The sequence below is a fragment of the Saccopteryx leptura genome, chromosome 4 (assembly GCF_036850995.1).
Source record: "Saccopteryx leptura isolate mSacLep1 chromosome 4, mSacLep1_pri_phased_curated, whole genome shotgun sequence".
In the NCBI taxonomy this organism is placed as follows: Eukaryota; Metazoa; Chordata; class Mammalia; order Chiroptera; family Emballonuridae; genus Saccopteryx; species Saccopteryx leptura.
This window is the reverse complement of record NC_089506.1, coordinates 121323247-121337192: the sequence shown is the minus strand read 5'-3', so window position 1 is coordinate 121337192 and position 13946 is coordinate 121323247. Positions and strand designations below refer to the sequence as shown.

General features: G+C 49.2%; 1 protein-coding gene and 1 pseudogene across 1 annotated transcript in view; both read left to right on the top strand.

Annotated features, from left to right (window-relative positions):
• UBE2O (ubiquitin conjugating enzyme E2 O) overlaps positions 1-13946 on the top strand; it is a 49674-nt gene that overhangs the window by 16791 nt on the left and 18937 nt on the right. The window lies entirely within an intron of this gene.
• LOC136403307 (charged multivesicular body protein 4b pseudogene) lies at positions 7454-8461 on the top strand (annotated as a pseudogene).

Sequence of the window (13946 nt, the reverse complement as noted above, 5' to 3'; positions counted from 1 at the left end):
GTTAAGCATTCAGAAATTATGAGCAGGAGCCAACCAACTGTCACAGCAAAAAAGATTTCCAGCATTTAAAAACTTCAGATAATAGCCTGACCAGGCAGTGGCGCAGTGGATAGAGTGTAGGACTAGTACATGGTGGACTCAGGTTTGAAACCCCAAGGTCGGCCTGACCTGTGGTGGCGCAGTGGATAAAGCGTGGACCTGGAAATGCTGAGGTCTCCGGTTCAAAACCCTGGGCTTGCCTGGTCAAGGCACATATGGGAGTCGATGCTTCCAGCTCCTCTCCACCTTCTCTCTCTGTCTCTCTCTCCTCTCTCTCTCCCTTTCTCTCTCCTCTCTAAAATGAATAAAAAAAAAAGAAACCCCAAGGTCGCTGGCTTGAGCAAAGGGTTACTTGCTCTGCTGTAGCCCCCCGTCAAGGCACATATGAGAAAGCAATCAATGAACAACTAAGGTGCCACAACAAAGAATTGATGCTTCTCATCTCCCTTCCTGTTTGTCCCTATCCATCCCTCTCTCTGTCTCTGTCACACACAAAAAAAACTTCAGATAATAGGAGAGATTATAAAATATAAATGTTTAAAATGATTGAAGGGCTAAAAGAAAGAATAGAAATGAAAGAAAAAAATAAGATAATTTTAAAGATAAGTTTAAAAGAGTTATACGGGCCCAGGCCGGTTGGCTCAGCGGTAGAGCGTCGGCCTGGCATGCGGGGGACCCGGGTTCAATTCCCGGCCAGGGCACATAGGAGAAGCGCCCATTTGCTTCTCCACCCCCCCCCCTTCCTCTCTGTCTCTCTCTTCCCCTCCCGCAGCCAAGGCTCCATCGGAGCAAAGATGGCCCGGGCGCTGGGGATGGCTTCTTGGCCTCTGCCCCAGGCGCTAGAGTGGCTCTGGTCGCGGCAGAGCGATGCCCCGGAGGGGCAGAGCATCGCCCCCTGGTGGGCAGAACGTCGCCCCTGGTGGGCGTGCCGGGTAGATCCCGGTTGGGCGCATGCGGGAGTCTGTCTGACTGTCTCTCCCTGTTTCCAGCTTCAGAAAAATACAAAAAAAAAAAAAAATAATAAGTTATACGAACCAGAAAATATATCCAAGGTAGTTATGTAGAATTCACAGATAAAGGAAGAGAAATAAGGAATGTATAGGACAGGATGAGAAGGCCCAATCTATGTCTAACAAGAGTTTCCAAAGGGAGAGCGGCATCTTAAAAGCAACTTGGGAGAAAGACATTATTACTTCGAAGTTTCAACAGTGAAACAGCAAATTTCTTTTTTTTTTTTTTCATTTTTCTGAAGCTGGAAACAGGGAGAGACAGTCAGACAGACTCCCGCATGCGCCCAACCGGGATCCACCCGGCACGCCCACCAGGGGCGACGCTCTGCCCATCCTGGGCGTCGCCATGTTGTGACCACAGCCACTCTAGCGCCTGAGGCAGAGGCCACAGAGCCATCCCCAGCGCCCGGGCCATCTTTGCTCCAATGGAGCCTTGGCTGCGGGAGGGGAAGAGAGAGACAGAGAGGAAAGCGCGGCGGAGGGGTGGAGAAGCAAATGGGCGCTTCTCCTGTGTGCCCTGGCCGGGAATCGAACCCGGATCCTCCGCACGCTAGGCCGACGCTCTACCGCTGAGCCAACCGGCCAGGGCGAAACAGCAAATTTCTAAGTAACAGTAGAGGCCGGATCACAATGGGATAAATCTTGAGCATGCTAAGGAAAACAATTATTGGCTTAGTTTTCAGTAACCAGCTTAAGTTATAATTTGATAGTGAGAACAAAATAAAGGCATTTTTATAGAAGAGACTGAGTTTATTCACTAATGGACCTTGACTGTGCTTCAGGTAGAGGGAACTAAACCCAGGAGAAAGGAGAAAGGCAAAAGGAGTAGTGTGGACATCAGAAATGTGTAGGGAGGTCTAGATAAGCATTGACTTATGAAACAATGGTGATTACCAATTTAAGGAGAATTAAAAATACTGCTTGACCTGTGGTGACGCTTTGGATGAAGCGTTGACCTGGTCATTGGTTCAAAACCCCAAGCTTGCCTGGTCAAGGCACATATGAGAAGTATGCAGAATTATAAAACCTAGGTCATTGTTCTAGAAAAAAGAAAACAAAGAAAAAGTATGGTAGGTGTGGTCCTGGCCAGTTAGCTCAGTCAGTTAAGAGTGTTGTCCTGAAACAGCTAGGTTATGTGTTAGGTTCCCAGTTAGGCCTCATACGGGAAGCAACCAAAAAATGCATGACTGAGTGGAACAACAAATGCTTCCCTTCCACCTCCCCTCTCTCTCCCTTCCTCTTTCTGTCTTTCTAAAAAGTTGATAAAAATTAAGCCCTGGCTGGATAGCTCAGTTAGTAGGAGCATCGTCCCAGAGCAAGGAGGTTGCCTATTCGATTTCCTGGTTAGGGCACATACAGAAACAGCTTGATGCTCCTGTCTCTCTTTCTCTCTCTTTTTCTCTCTCTACCTCTCAAAAGTAAAAAAAGTATGGTAGGTAGAAAGTCCCGAAGGTACTAGAATTAAATCCATGTGATCGCAATCATTGTAAGCAGTGACAGTTGCTGCAGAAGTTCTCTGGATGGAAGATAGTGCTAGATAGAGCAAAGCCCTCAACACTTGGAGGGAATTTCATATCCAGCCAAATTACTTGACAAGTAAATCTTTTCAGGCATGCACAGACTGTAAAAAATGTGCCTTCCATGGACCCTTTTCCAGAAGCTGGTGGGAGATGTGCTTTACCCAAACAATGGTGTTTTCTGGGATCCGGAAAACAAGCCTTCCACACAGGCAGGCTGCAGTGGGAAGTCCATGTTGGAGAGGCAGGGTGGGAGCCTGCAGGAGGAGAGCTCGAAGAAAGAGCTCCCAGAAAACACCTGATGGATTATTTGAGCATGTTAGGAAGTTATGAGTACGCATTTGACAGAATTCTCACGGTGTGCACAGGTTGTGTGCATTCACAGAGCGCCACTTGGTTCAGCTATGAGCTCTGTATACTTTATGACAATGCATTGTTTTAGTCAGTGCAATAGAACTCTTGGGTGGGCTCAAGGTAAAGGGTTGTCATGGGGGCAAGTATAAAATAAAGGCAATAGATAATGTCTACACTAATTAAATTAGGAGTTAGAGGTGCGAACATATTGTTTATATATATAGGTAAATATTCAAACTACTAATACCTCACAAACATGTAGAATTGTTCAGCATCCTCATGGAAGTCACCTACCCTTGTGGGTTCACATTCTGATGGGGCTGACAGACGTCACTGATTCAAGGAATGATTAGGTCTATGGAGAAAAATAAAATTGGGGGGCGTAGAGAATGAGTACAAGTAATCCTAGATGGGCAGTCTTGAGAAGGCCCATCAGAGGAGGTGAGCAAAGACTTAGTGCAGCTGTCTGGGGCAGATGTGAAAGGCACAATTGTTCCCTGTCGCAGTTCTGACTTTCCCCAGTGTGAGGGAATAGCGCACATCAGTGTGGAGCTACCTATTGAACTCCCTGTCCTACACACCCTTCTCTTGGCTCTGTGCAGGCTCAGTCTCTTGTTTCCCAGTGTTTCCTTAGCATTAAGCACAGCGTCTGTCATCCTAGTAGGTATTTAAGTTGTTGGCTGAGTGGATGGATAGATGGTTGGTCAGCAGTTGGTCAATGAGCAGCATGTAATAAATGTCAAAACCCAGACTTTCCTACAGGGCAGGCTCTGTCCCTACCCAGCCCCTGGTAGATCAGACAGGACTGGTGCTCAGGCCTGAAGAAAGTCAGGTTGATATAAGATGCTTTCTGTCACACACTCTCCCTTTGTTCACTTAATAGCTTCTGTACATCATCTGTTTCAGGACAGTTCAGACTACTGATGAGTGAAGTAAACTCGGAAATAATTGGAGAAGCATTAAGGAGGCAGGAGGTTTGTGGGAGGGCAAGAAAACTAACACTTTTGATTGATTACTTACTACATGTTGCACATATCCTTGTGCTTAGATCTCAAAACTTTCACTGCAGACCTGCTTTCACCCTCATGTGGTTGGTCGGCCCTTAAAGGAAGGACCATAGCAGAGCCCTTGAGACATCATCTGTCCACATCTTCCTCCACTTCGGATTGGTGGTCCTTAAGAAGATCTGGGTACAACCTACTGGAAATGAGAAGGGTTCTTCAGATGCCAGTCTGTTGCTGCCTTCTTCAGACTTTTGGTCCAGCCCTCTGGTGGCCCATATTTAGGACCTAGGGATTAAGGGATATAGAGCCAGCTCAGATAGGAGAGATAGAAAAACTGAGATGTTTATTCCATAAAAGGTGTGGCATACCCCAGAAGGTTTCCAGCCCTTTTCAATGAGGAGTTCTGACACCCAAAAATATCCATTGTAATTCATTAATGCACCTCAATAGTGCTTATTACTACCGCTTTTGGGAGAACAGAATATAGTTGCCCAAGTCATGTTCCATGCTCTGGTGGCTTAGATGAGGATGACACTGGTGTTTCAATCTCTAGAGGGGGTGGTGACAATGTAGAGTCAGCCACAAACTGATGGCAGACTGTGACTTTATTTTGCAGTGTTTTCTTACAGTTGGGTTGAGCTGTAAGAAATATCTCCATGGCTGTAATATTTCCCATTTCTTGTTAAAGGACCAAAGGGCCCATTGGAGATAAATTTATAGCACCAGTAGGTATTTTCTTCTTGCCACTTATTCCACTGGGTGGTGATGCATCCTTTCCATTTTCCCAGCCATACCAGTTACCACAAACACAGTCTAGAAATGGCCTGCTAAATGTGGTTAATTTTGCTAGAAATCTTTGCTCAGAGGCAGGCTACCTGATCTTGTCCTGACCTAGTTTTAGTGACATGAGGTACTGAGGAAAGGAAGATGTTACTGTCAAGGTTGGCACTGGAGAGTGTTGAGGCCGTGTCTGCTGACCCCCAGTGGCGTCAGCCTGCCTGTGGACTCCTCTGTCTGTGACATGGAGGGTATGATCAGGCCCAATGACAACCTAAAAATGAAGGCTGTCAGAACCATCACCAAATGATGCAAGACCCAGCTAGCTGTTGATCTCAGGGTTTTGTGTCTCTTCCACCTTGGTTTTCTTTTTTTTTTTTTTTTCTTTTTTTTTTTACAGAGGCAGAGATAGACAGGGACAGACAGGAACGGAGAGAGATGAGAAGCATCAATCATCAGTTTCTCCTTGTGCGTTGCGACTTCTTAGTTGTTCATTGATTGCTTTCTCACATGTGCCTTGACCGGGGGCCTTCAGCAGACCGAGTAACCCCCCGCTGGAGCCAGCGACATTGGGTCTAAGCTGGTGAGCTCTTTGCTCAAGCCAGATGAGCCCGCGCTCAAGCTGGTGACCTCGGGGTCTCGAACCTGGGTCCTTCTGCATCCCAGTCCAACGCTCTATCCACTGCGCCACCACCTGGTCAGGCCCACCTTGGTTTTCTGCACCTTTACCAAGCCCCTGCTTCCCTGAGGAAGGAGGTGCTTGCAGCACCCACCCCAGTCTGTCTGGGAAAGATATAGTGCTGGAATCAAGGAAGGCGAAAAACCAACACAGCCATTCGGGAAAGATGGTGACACCTGCATGCCCCTCTGGCGTGGAGTCCCCTTACCTGCCTGTCTGCCTACAGGGTAGCTCAGCCGTGTGTCAGGGATAGTGTGTGGGTGTGTGGGAGGGTTCTATACAGTCCGCCCTGTGCTCACAGGATAAAAACAAAGTTCCATAGGAAGACCAGCTCCCTGCTCCCCAGCTCCACCACTACCTTCAGTGAGAACCTGGCCCCCCCGAGGAAAGAGTCGGCCTTGGATTAGGGCTTTGGTATGTTATTTTTACATATAGCCTTTTTCTACCATTATTTGCATTCTTTTTTTTTTTTTGATTTTTAGAGAGGGGAGAGAGAGAGAGAGAGAAGGGGGAGGAGCAGGAAGCATCAACTCCCATATGTGCCTTGACCAGGCAAGCCCAGGGTTTTGAACCGGCAACCTCAGTGTTCCAGATCGACGCTTTATCCCACTGCGCCACCACAGGTCAGGCCCATTATTTGCATTCTTAAAAACAGCAGTGCCGAGTTCCTTTCCATCTTAGTCTGCTTCGGAAGGTAGGATGCATTTTGCAGAGTGTGGCAATTGATTGATCCTCAGCATTGGGTGCATGGACCTAAGGTGCCACGGATGCACTGCGTGGAAGTGAGGCTGGTTATCATGAGCCACTGCCGGAAGCAGTGAGACCTCAGCTCTTTGCTGACCAAAGATTACGTCATTTTGAAGATTGTGTCATTTCTCTGAGGGTTCGCAGTGGGGAAAAGTGAGTGGGAACAGGAACATCAGTAAGCCGAGGCCCTGGTGGCCATCTTCGAGGATTTGGAGCAGTCAGTGAATGAGTGCCCTTCCTGCCAGGTTGGGTCTTTCTCAGACTTGGATTTCTTAGGTGCTGGGAGAGCCAGATTTTAAGCACTAGCTCATTCCCATCCAGTAACCCAGCTCTAAAAATCAAGTTCTTGCAGTCACAGTGTAGGCCCAGAAACCACCTTCTGCCTGGAAGTCTTTAAGGCAGCACTGTCCCCCAGTTGTCTGTGGAAGCATGCTGGCAGAATCTGCTTTGCCACCTTGGCAACAGCTGGCCTGAATCAGGTTCCTTGCCTCTTGATCAGTGTGGTGCTAAAAGCTGCCTTAGAGTCCTTGGCGTCTGTCTGGGAACTGGCCTCGACCTGGGGCTGGACCACCTTAGCAGAGAGCCCAAAGTTGGGACCACATTCTTTTGAGGATCTGGTGCCTGTGCATCTGTTCAAGGATGAATAACAGCACATCAGGGTATACCGAGGGGTGGTATCAATTCGATCCCACTTTGTTAATTATTTTAATCCACCTTGCTTTTGCATCTTGAGCCCCAGATTTATGCTTTTATAATTTTCTAAAATTAAAAACAAATGGTCTAGCCTGACCAGGCGGTGGCGCAGTGGATGGAGCGTTGGACTGGGATGCTGAGGACCCAGGTTCAAGACCCCAAGGTCGCCAGCTTGAGCGCAGGCTCATCTGATTTGAGCAGAAAAAGCCCACCAGATTGAACCCAAGGTCGCTGGCTCCAGCAAGGGGTTACTCGGTCTGCTGAAGGCCCACGGTCAAGGCACATATGAGAAAGCAATCAGTGAACAACTAAGGTGTTGCAACGTGCAATGGAGAACTAATGATTGATGCTTCTCATCTCTCTTCGTTCCTGTCTGTCTGTCCCTGTCTATCCCTCTCTCTGACTCACTCCCTGTCTCTGTAAAAAATAAAAAATTAAAAAATAAAAAAACCCACAAATGGTCTAAGTAGTTGGGGTTTGGGGTTCTATTTTGTTTTAAAAGAAAAGGAAATTTACTGGTTGAAGTAGACCATTTTAACCAAGGTGACTATTGGACTTGCCGAGAAACGTTAAGAAACCCCGTATTTGGGGGAGTTGTAGTAGGCGGCGCGTTGCCCTGATGCCGGCCCGGCCATGGGGGCCTGTGGGAGGTGGCGTGGCCTGGCCCAGCTGTGGGGCGGAGGCGGCGGAGAGGCCTGTGGTGGCTGGGAGCGGCTGGGCCGGGAGCGGGTGCCAAAGCCGTGCCAGAACCGACAGCGCAGGCAGGCGTGGCGAGCAGCACCATTGTCGGTGTTCGGGAAGCTGTTTGGGGCAGGAGGGGGAAAGGCTGGCAAGGGCAGCCCAACCCCCCCAGAAGGCCATCCAGCGGCTGCAGGACACGGAGGAGATGCTAAGTAAGAAACAAGAATTCCTGGAGAAGAAGATGGAGCAGGAGCTGACGGCCGCCAAGAAGCATGGCACCACAAACAAGCGCGTGACCCTCCAGGCCCTGAAGCACAAGAAGAGGTATGAGAAGCAGGTGGCGCAGATTGATGGCACCCTGTCGACCATCGAGTTCCAGCGTGAGGCCCTGGAGAATGCCAACACCAACACTGAGATGCTCAAGAACATGGGCTATGCTGCCAAGGCTATGAAAGCTGCCCACGACAACATGGACATCGATAAAGTGGATGAGTTAATGCAGGACATTGCTGACCAGCAAGAGCTTGCAGAGGAGATTTCAACAGCTATTTCAAAACCTGTAGAGTTTGGAGAAGAGTTTGAGGAGGATGAGCTCATGGCAGAATTAGAAGAACTAGAACAGGAGGAACTAGACAAGAATTTGCTGGAAATCAGTGGACCTGAAACAGTCCCTCTACCAAATGTTCCCTCCATAGCTCTACCGTCAAAACCCACCAAGAAGGAGGGAGAGGAAGAGGAAGACAAAGACATGGCGGAATTGGAGACCTTAGCTGGAACCATTTAACTGGCCTGGTGCAAGCTGGGCCCAGACAGACTCTGGTGGCTTGTGAGCGGCAGGCGTGTGCGTGTGCGCATGTGTGTGCAGGGCAGGCAGGACCCGATGTGGGCAAGTTCATCGCTCTCGCTCTCTCCAAAGCAGTAGGGCCGCGTCACTGCTCACTCTGCAAGGCGTGGTCTGCACCCAGCAGGGCGGGTGGGGGTGGGGTGGCGGGGGGAGGTGCCTGCTGTTTATAATGTTGAATTTCTGTAAAATAAACTGTATTTGCAAATCCAAAAAAAAGCTTTGGAAATCTTACAATAGAATGCTCCCAGAGCAGTGTTTTTCAAACTATGGGTTATGATCCACTAATGAGTTACAAGTTCAATTTAGTGGATCATGGCCCAGCATTGGGAAAAAAATAAATAAGAAGTTATCTGAATGTATCCCACATAATAAGCCTAGGTACTGCTTTGAGGAAACTTTTCCAGTTGCATATATAACATACATGCAAAATGTGTATTCTACAGTGGGCCACTTTTAGGAAGTCTGAGTGCCTGCACCCCACAGATCTGCCCTGTGCCCAGCTCTGCTGCCTCTCTCTGGCTAGGGTTTTGGCCCGTTACATCAAGGAGAAAGACATCTCCTCTCATCAGCAGCTGGTCTGGAGTCAAAAAACAAGCAAACAAACAAAGATCCAAGATCTATATGTTTACACATAGACACTGTGGGGTGGAGAACTAACTCTTTCTGACATTACTTAAAATGTCAATAAATTGGCTTTCAGAGCATTAGGATTTGGAGAGGCAGGAAATGGAACTGATTGTAGGTTGGAGTTGGGCTCTTCTTCAAGCTTCTTCCTAAGCCCAGTTTCCAGTTCCAGCTGGATGTAGGGATATGACCAGTCAGTGACTCTCGACTGTATTTCCCCATGTATAAGACACACCTTTTTTCCGAAAAATTTGGCATCTAAAAACTGGGTGCGTCTTATACAGTGGTTGTGTCATTTCAAATGCCATAGAACTGAGGACGAGGTAATATATGAAGACAGTGACTCATCAAGATGAGAAGCATCAATTATTAGTTTTTCATTGCGCGTTGCAACACCTTAGTTGTTCATTGATTGCTTTCTCATATGTGCCTTGACCGCGGGCCTTCAGCAGACCGAATAACCCCTTGCTGGAGCCAATGACCTTGGGTTCAAGCTGGTGGGCTTTTTGCTCAAACCAGATGAGCCCGCGCTCAAGCTGGCAATCTCGGGTCTTGAAACCGGGTCCTCTGCATCCCAGTCCGACGCTCCATCCACTGTGCCACCGCCTGGTCAGGCTTATTATTTTTTTTCCCCAATGCTGGGCCTTGATCCACTAAATTGAACTTGTAACCCATTAGTGGATCATAACCCATAGTTTGAAAAACACTGCTCTGGGAGCATTCTATTATAAGATTTCCAAAGCTTTTTCATAAGTCCACACTCTGGGGTAAATTTCCCAATCTGGCATAAGTAGTTTCTCTGGCCTCTGAAGTTGTATTTGCATCAGAGAGAGAGGTTAATGTCTTTGGGCCTGCCCTTCCCCCGCCCCTCCCAACTCAATGCCACTTCCTTAGAAATTCTTTAAAGACAGCATATACTTCTTATTTTACATTGTATTTTTCTCCAACCTTGAATCTATAGGAAGCACTAAAAAAGTTGCATTTACCTTAATCCTGGGTTTGAATCAAGTTCCTCCTACTACATCGTTTCTTCTAGCCCCATTCCCAAAACTGAGTTGGGCTTCTCAGCCAGTGAAGCATCTGTTTGTGCACTCACAGGTGTGGCCGCACTCAGTCTCCCTGCAGGTGAGGTGAGGGTGCTCGTGGGCCTATGGCCATCGTGCCTGGGCCCTTCAAGCTCAGGAGCAACATCAGAATTTGGGGGGGGGATATAGGTCAGTTAGGAGGCCCTGGGGTCCCCAACACAATTTGGCAGCTCAATTGGCCATAAAAGGCCGGTGGCTGTCGCCATGGCCATGCAGATTCACATTGAATTCGAGCAGACAGTAAAGGAACTGTGGAGCCAGAATATGGTGAGCCACTCCATTTATTAAAGTCTTCTAACAGTGGACGGGCAAACAGGCAGGAAAGACCACTTCCCTTTCTCCCATCTCAGGACCCCACCAGTCTCAGCACTCCCCAGCCAAATAGGCCGGGCAGAAATCAGGGCTCCCAAGCCCTGCCTTGGTCTCCAGTTCCACAACCCGGACTCATTCTCCGGACTCTCCCTGAACTCACCCTTTGGACTCTTTCTGCTCTCTCTAGCAAAACAGACCCTCCCAAGAAGGAAGGCAATCTGCCGCCCTGAGGACAGGCACCTGACTATACACACAAGGCACTGCCCCAATACAAGCAAGCAAACTTAAAAAACATTTGTTTAGGGCCCTGGCCGGTTGGCTCAGTGGTAGAGCGTCGGCCTGGCGTGCAGAAGTCCCGGGTTCGATTCCCGGCCAGGGCACACAGGAGAAGCGCCCATCTGCTTCTCCACCCCTCCCCCTCTCCTTCCTCTTTGTCTCTCTCTTCCCCTCCCGCAGCCGAGGCTCCATTGGAGCAAAGATGGCCCAGGCGCTGGGGATGGCTCCTTGGCTTCTGCCCCAGGCGCTGGAGTGGCTCTGGTCGCAACAGAGCGACACCCCGGAGGGGCAGAGCATCACCCCCTGGTGGGCAGAGCATAGCCCCCTGGTGGGCATGCCGGGTGGATCCCGGTCGGGTGCATGCGGGAGTCTGTCTGACTGTCTCCATTTCCAGCTTCGGAAAAATACAAAAAAAAAGGAAAAAGAAAAAACATTTGTTTAGGCTTGACCTGTGGTGGCGCAGTGGATGAAGCGTCGACGTGGAACACTGAGGTTGCCAGTTCGAAACCCTGGGCTTGCCTGGTCAAGGCACATATGGGAGTTGATGCTTTCTGCTCTTCCCCCCTTCTCTCTCTCTCTCTCTCTCTCTCTCTCTCTCTCTCTCCTCTCTAAAATGAATAAATAAAATCTTTAAAAACAAAACAAAACAAAAACATTTGTTTACCCAACAACCACTGTCCTGTTTCACCCTTTTTCTCTGTATGTCTAGGACTGAGACTCAGCTCAAGTGTATGTGGGCAGGAGAGATGATGTTTCTCAGATTATTTTTACCCCTTGGGAAGTAGCAAGCCTTTAGAAATTTTCAGGCCCTGGCTGGTTTGCTCAGTGGTAGAGCGGTCAACCCGGCATGTGGATGTCTCAGGTTCGATTCTCAGTCAGGGCACATGGGAGAAGCAACCATCTGCTTCTCCATTTCCCCACCCCCTCTTCCCACAGCCTTGGCTCAGTTGGTTCAAGTGAGTTGGCCTCTGGCGCTGAGGATGGCTTCTTGACCTCTGCCCCAGGCACTAAAAAAAAAAAAAGGCTCGCTGCTAGGCAGCGAAGCAGTGGGCTCAGTTGGGTAGGACATTGTGCCATAGTGGGCTTGCAAGGTGGATCCTGGTTGGGGCACATGCAGGAATCTGTCTCTCTGCCTCTCCTGCTCTCACTTAAAAAAAATAAAATAGCCCTGGCTGGTTGGCTCAGCGGTAGAGCGTCGGCCTAGCATATGGAGGACCCGGGTTCGATTCCCGGCCAGGGCACACAGGAGAAGCGCCCATTTGCTTCTCCACCCCTCCGCCGCGCTTTCCTCTCTGTCTCTCTCTTCCCCTCCTGCAGCCAAGGCTCCATTGGAGCAAAGATGGCCCGGGCGCTGGGGATGGCTCTGTGGCCTCTGCCTCAGGCGCTAGAGTGGCTCTGGTCGCAATATGGCGATGCCCAGGATGGGCAGAGCATCGCCCCCTGGTGGGCAGAGCGTCGCCCCATGGTGGGCGTGCCGGGTGGATCCCGGTCGGGCGCATGCGGGAGTCTGTCTGACTGTCTCTCCCCGTTTCCAGCTTCAGAAAAATGGAAAAAATAAAATAAAATAACTTTTTTTTTTTTCAGTGTGTATCTGACTTTATATTCCTTTTAGGAGTTTGCTCTTTGAGTCCTGACCTCGGTTAACAGCCTAATTCCTATATGTGCCTGCTAGGTCCTGCCTCTTTCCCCACCTCCTCTCCCTCGCTAAGAGAAGCAGCATGGCCAGCTTGGTTTTCTTTCCCAAAGAAAGATTGTTTTCCTTGCTGAGAGCATTGTGAGGCTTCCAGAGATCTGGGGCCTGGCTCTGTCCAGCAAAAGTAATGCCTTACTGAATACAAATCAAAGCAGGGGCCACTACAAGCTGTCCCTAGTTTTCACCAGGGGCATAGTGTGGGCCTGACAGTGCACTTGTCCTTGTGATCTGAAGCTGTTTACTAAGCCCTAGTGGGTGCTTGGCACAGTGCTTTTGTTTGAAGCTACTCCCATTTGTCTGTGAAGACCGGGTATTGATAACATCACTAACCCCCAGAAAAGGCTGGGCTGGTTTACTTCCTGTGGGACTGAAGGAGAACACCCACACCATCTCGATATTTTGGTCTTCCCTAGCATTTGTTTGACAAGAGATGACAGTGATAGGTTGGTGGCTTCAAGCCTTGACACAAAGTCTTAGACACCTTTAAGGCCCCTCCTTTGCCTTTGGCTGGACTTGTTGCAGCTTCCCTTCTTATACTGGGAGCCCCGTTATTATTCTGGGTCCAGGTACCAGCGACCAGACATGAAGCCACCTTTTTTCCTAGGGCTTGAGCTTGGCCTCCACTGAGCAGGTCAGTCCTTAGGGACACCCAGTCCTACAGGATGTGACCTTGCTTCAAGTTCACTTGAAATTAGTAGCTTCTGTGTCACTTCTTTCATTTTCAGCCTGTTAATCAGTTTGCCTTTATCTGTTCTTGGAACATTTTTATACAGTGAACTTGAGTTCTTCCTGGTCAGTCAAGAGCAGTGTTAGAGTTATGGTAGCAGTTCAGTATGCTGTTGTCAGTGGTGGGCCTCTGCAGCCCAGAGGAGCTACGTGGCCCTCTGTGGTTGGTCAGGGGAACGGGAGGAGAATGGTCCTCCTGGCCAGGCAAAGCTCCTTGGAACTCCAATGGGGGTGGGCCAGAAGTACCTAGCCTCCTTGCCATGTTGCCTTCTCCCTGTGATTGTCCTTTATTCCCCTTGCCATTGTATTGCTTTCCAGCTGGAAGCACCTCATTAGCTGTACCTTGAAAATGTATTATTTCTCCTCAGCACCACCCTCCTGGAAGCAGCCTCAGGACTTCTCAACTCCACTTGTGCAGTGCTTTGGGCTGCATCATTCTTTGTTGTGGGGACTGGCTTGTGTGCTGTTGGATGTTTAGCAGCATCCCTGGCCTTTCCCCACTACACAGCAGAAGCCCCTTCTCCCAGAGGTGACAAGCAAAAATGTCCTCTGGGGAGCAAAGTTGCTCCTGTTTGAGAAGCACTAGGCTATCTGGTCTCCCTCCCCCTCTCTACAGCAAGTTCTCTAATAGCCGTGTGCTCCTTTAATAGGATGGCAGGCAGGTCCTCTGCTCAGATCCCTGCAGTGGCTTCCATCTCTCTCAGGTAGACTATCAAGTCCCTCTGTGGTTCTCTGTAAGGCCTGAAGCACTTGCCTGGGCGTCTTGTACTCTCTTGGGAGCTTGCTCTGCACGGTCCTACTGACCTCTGCTGATCATCATGGATCATTCAAGGCACACGCCACCCAGTGTCTTTACAACAATCCTCTGTTTGGACAGCTCCCTCC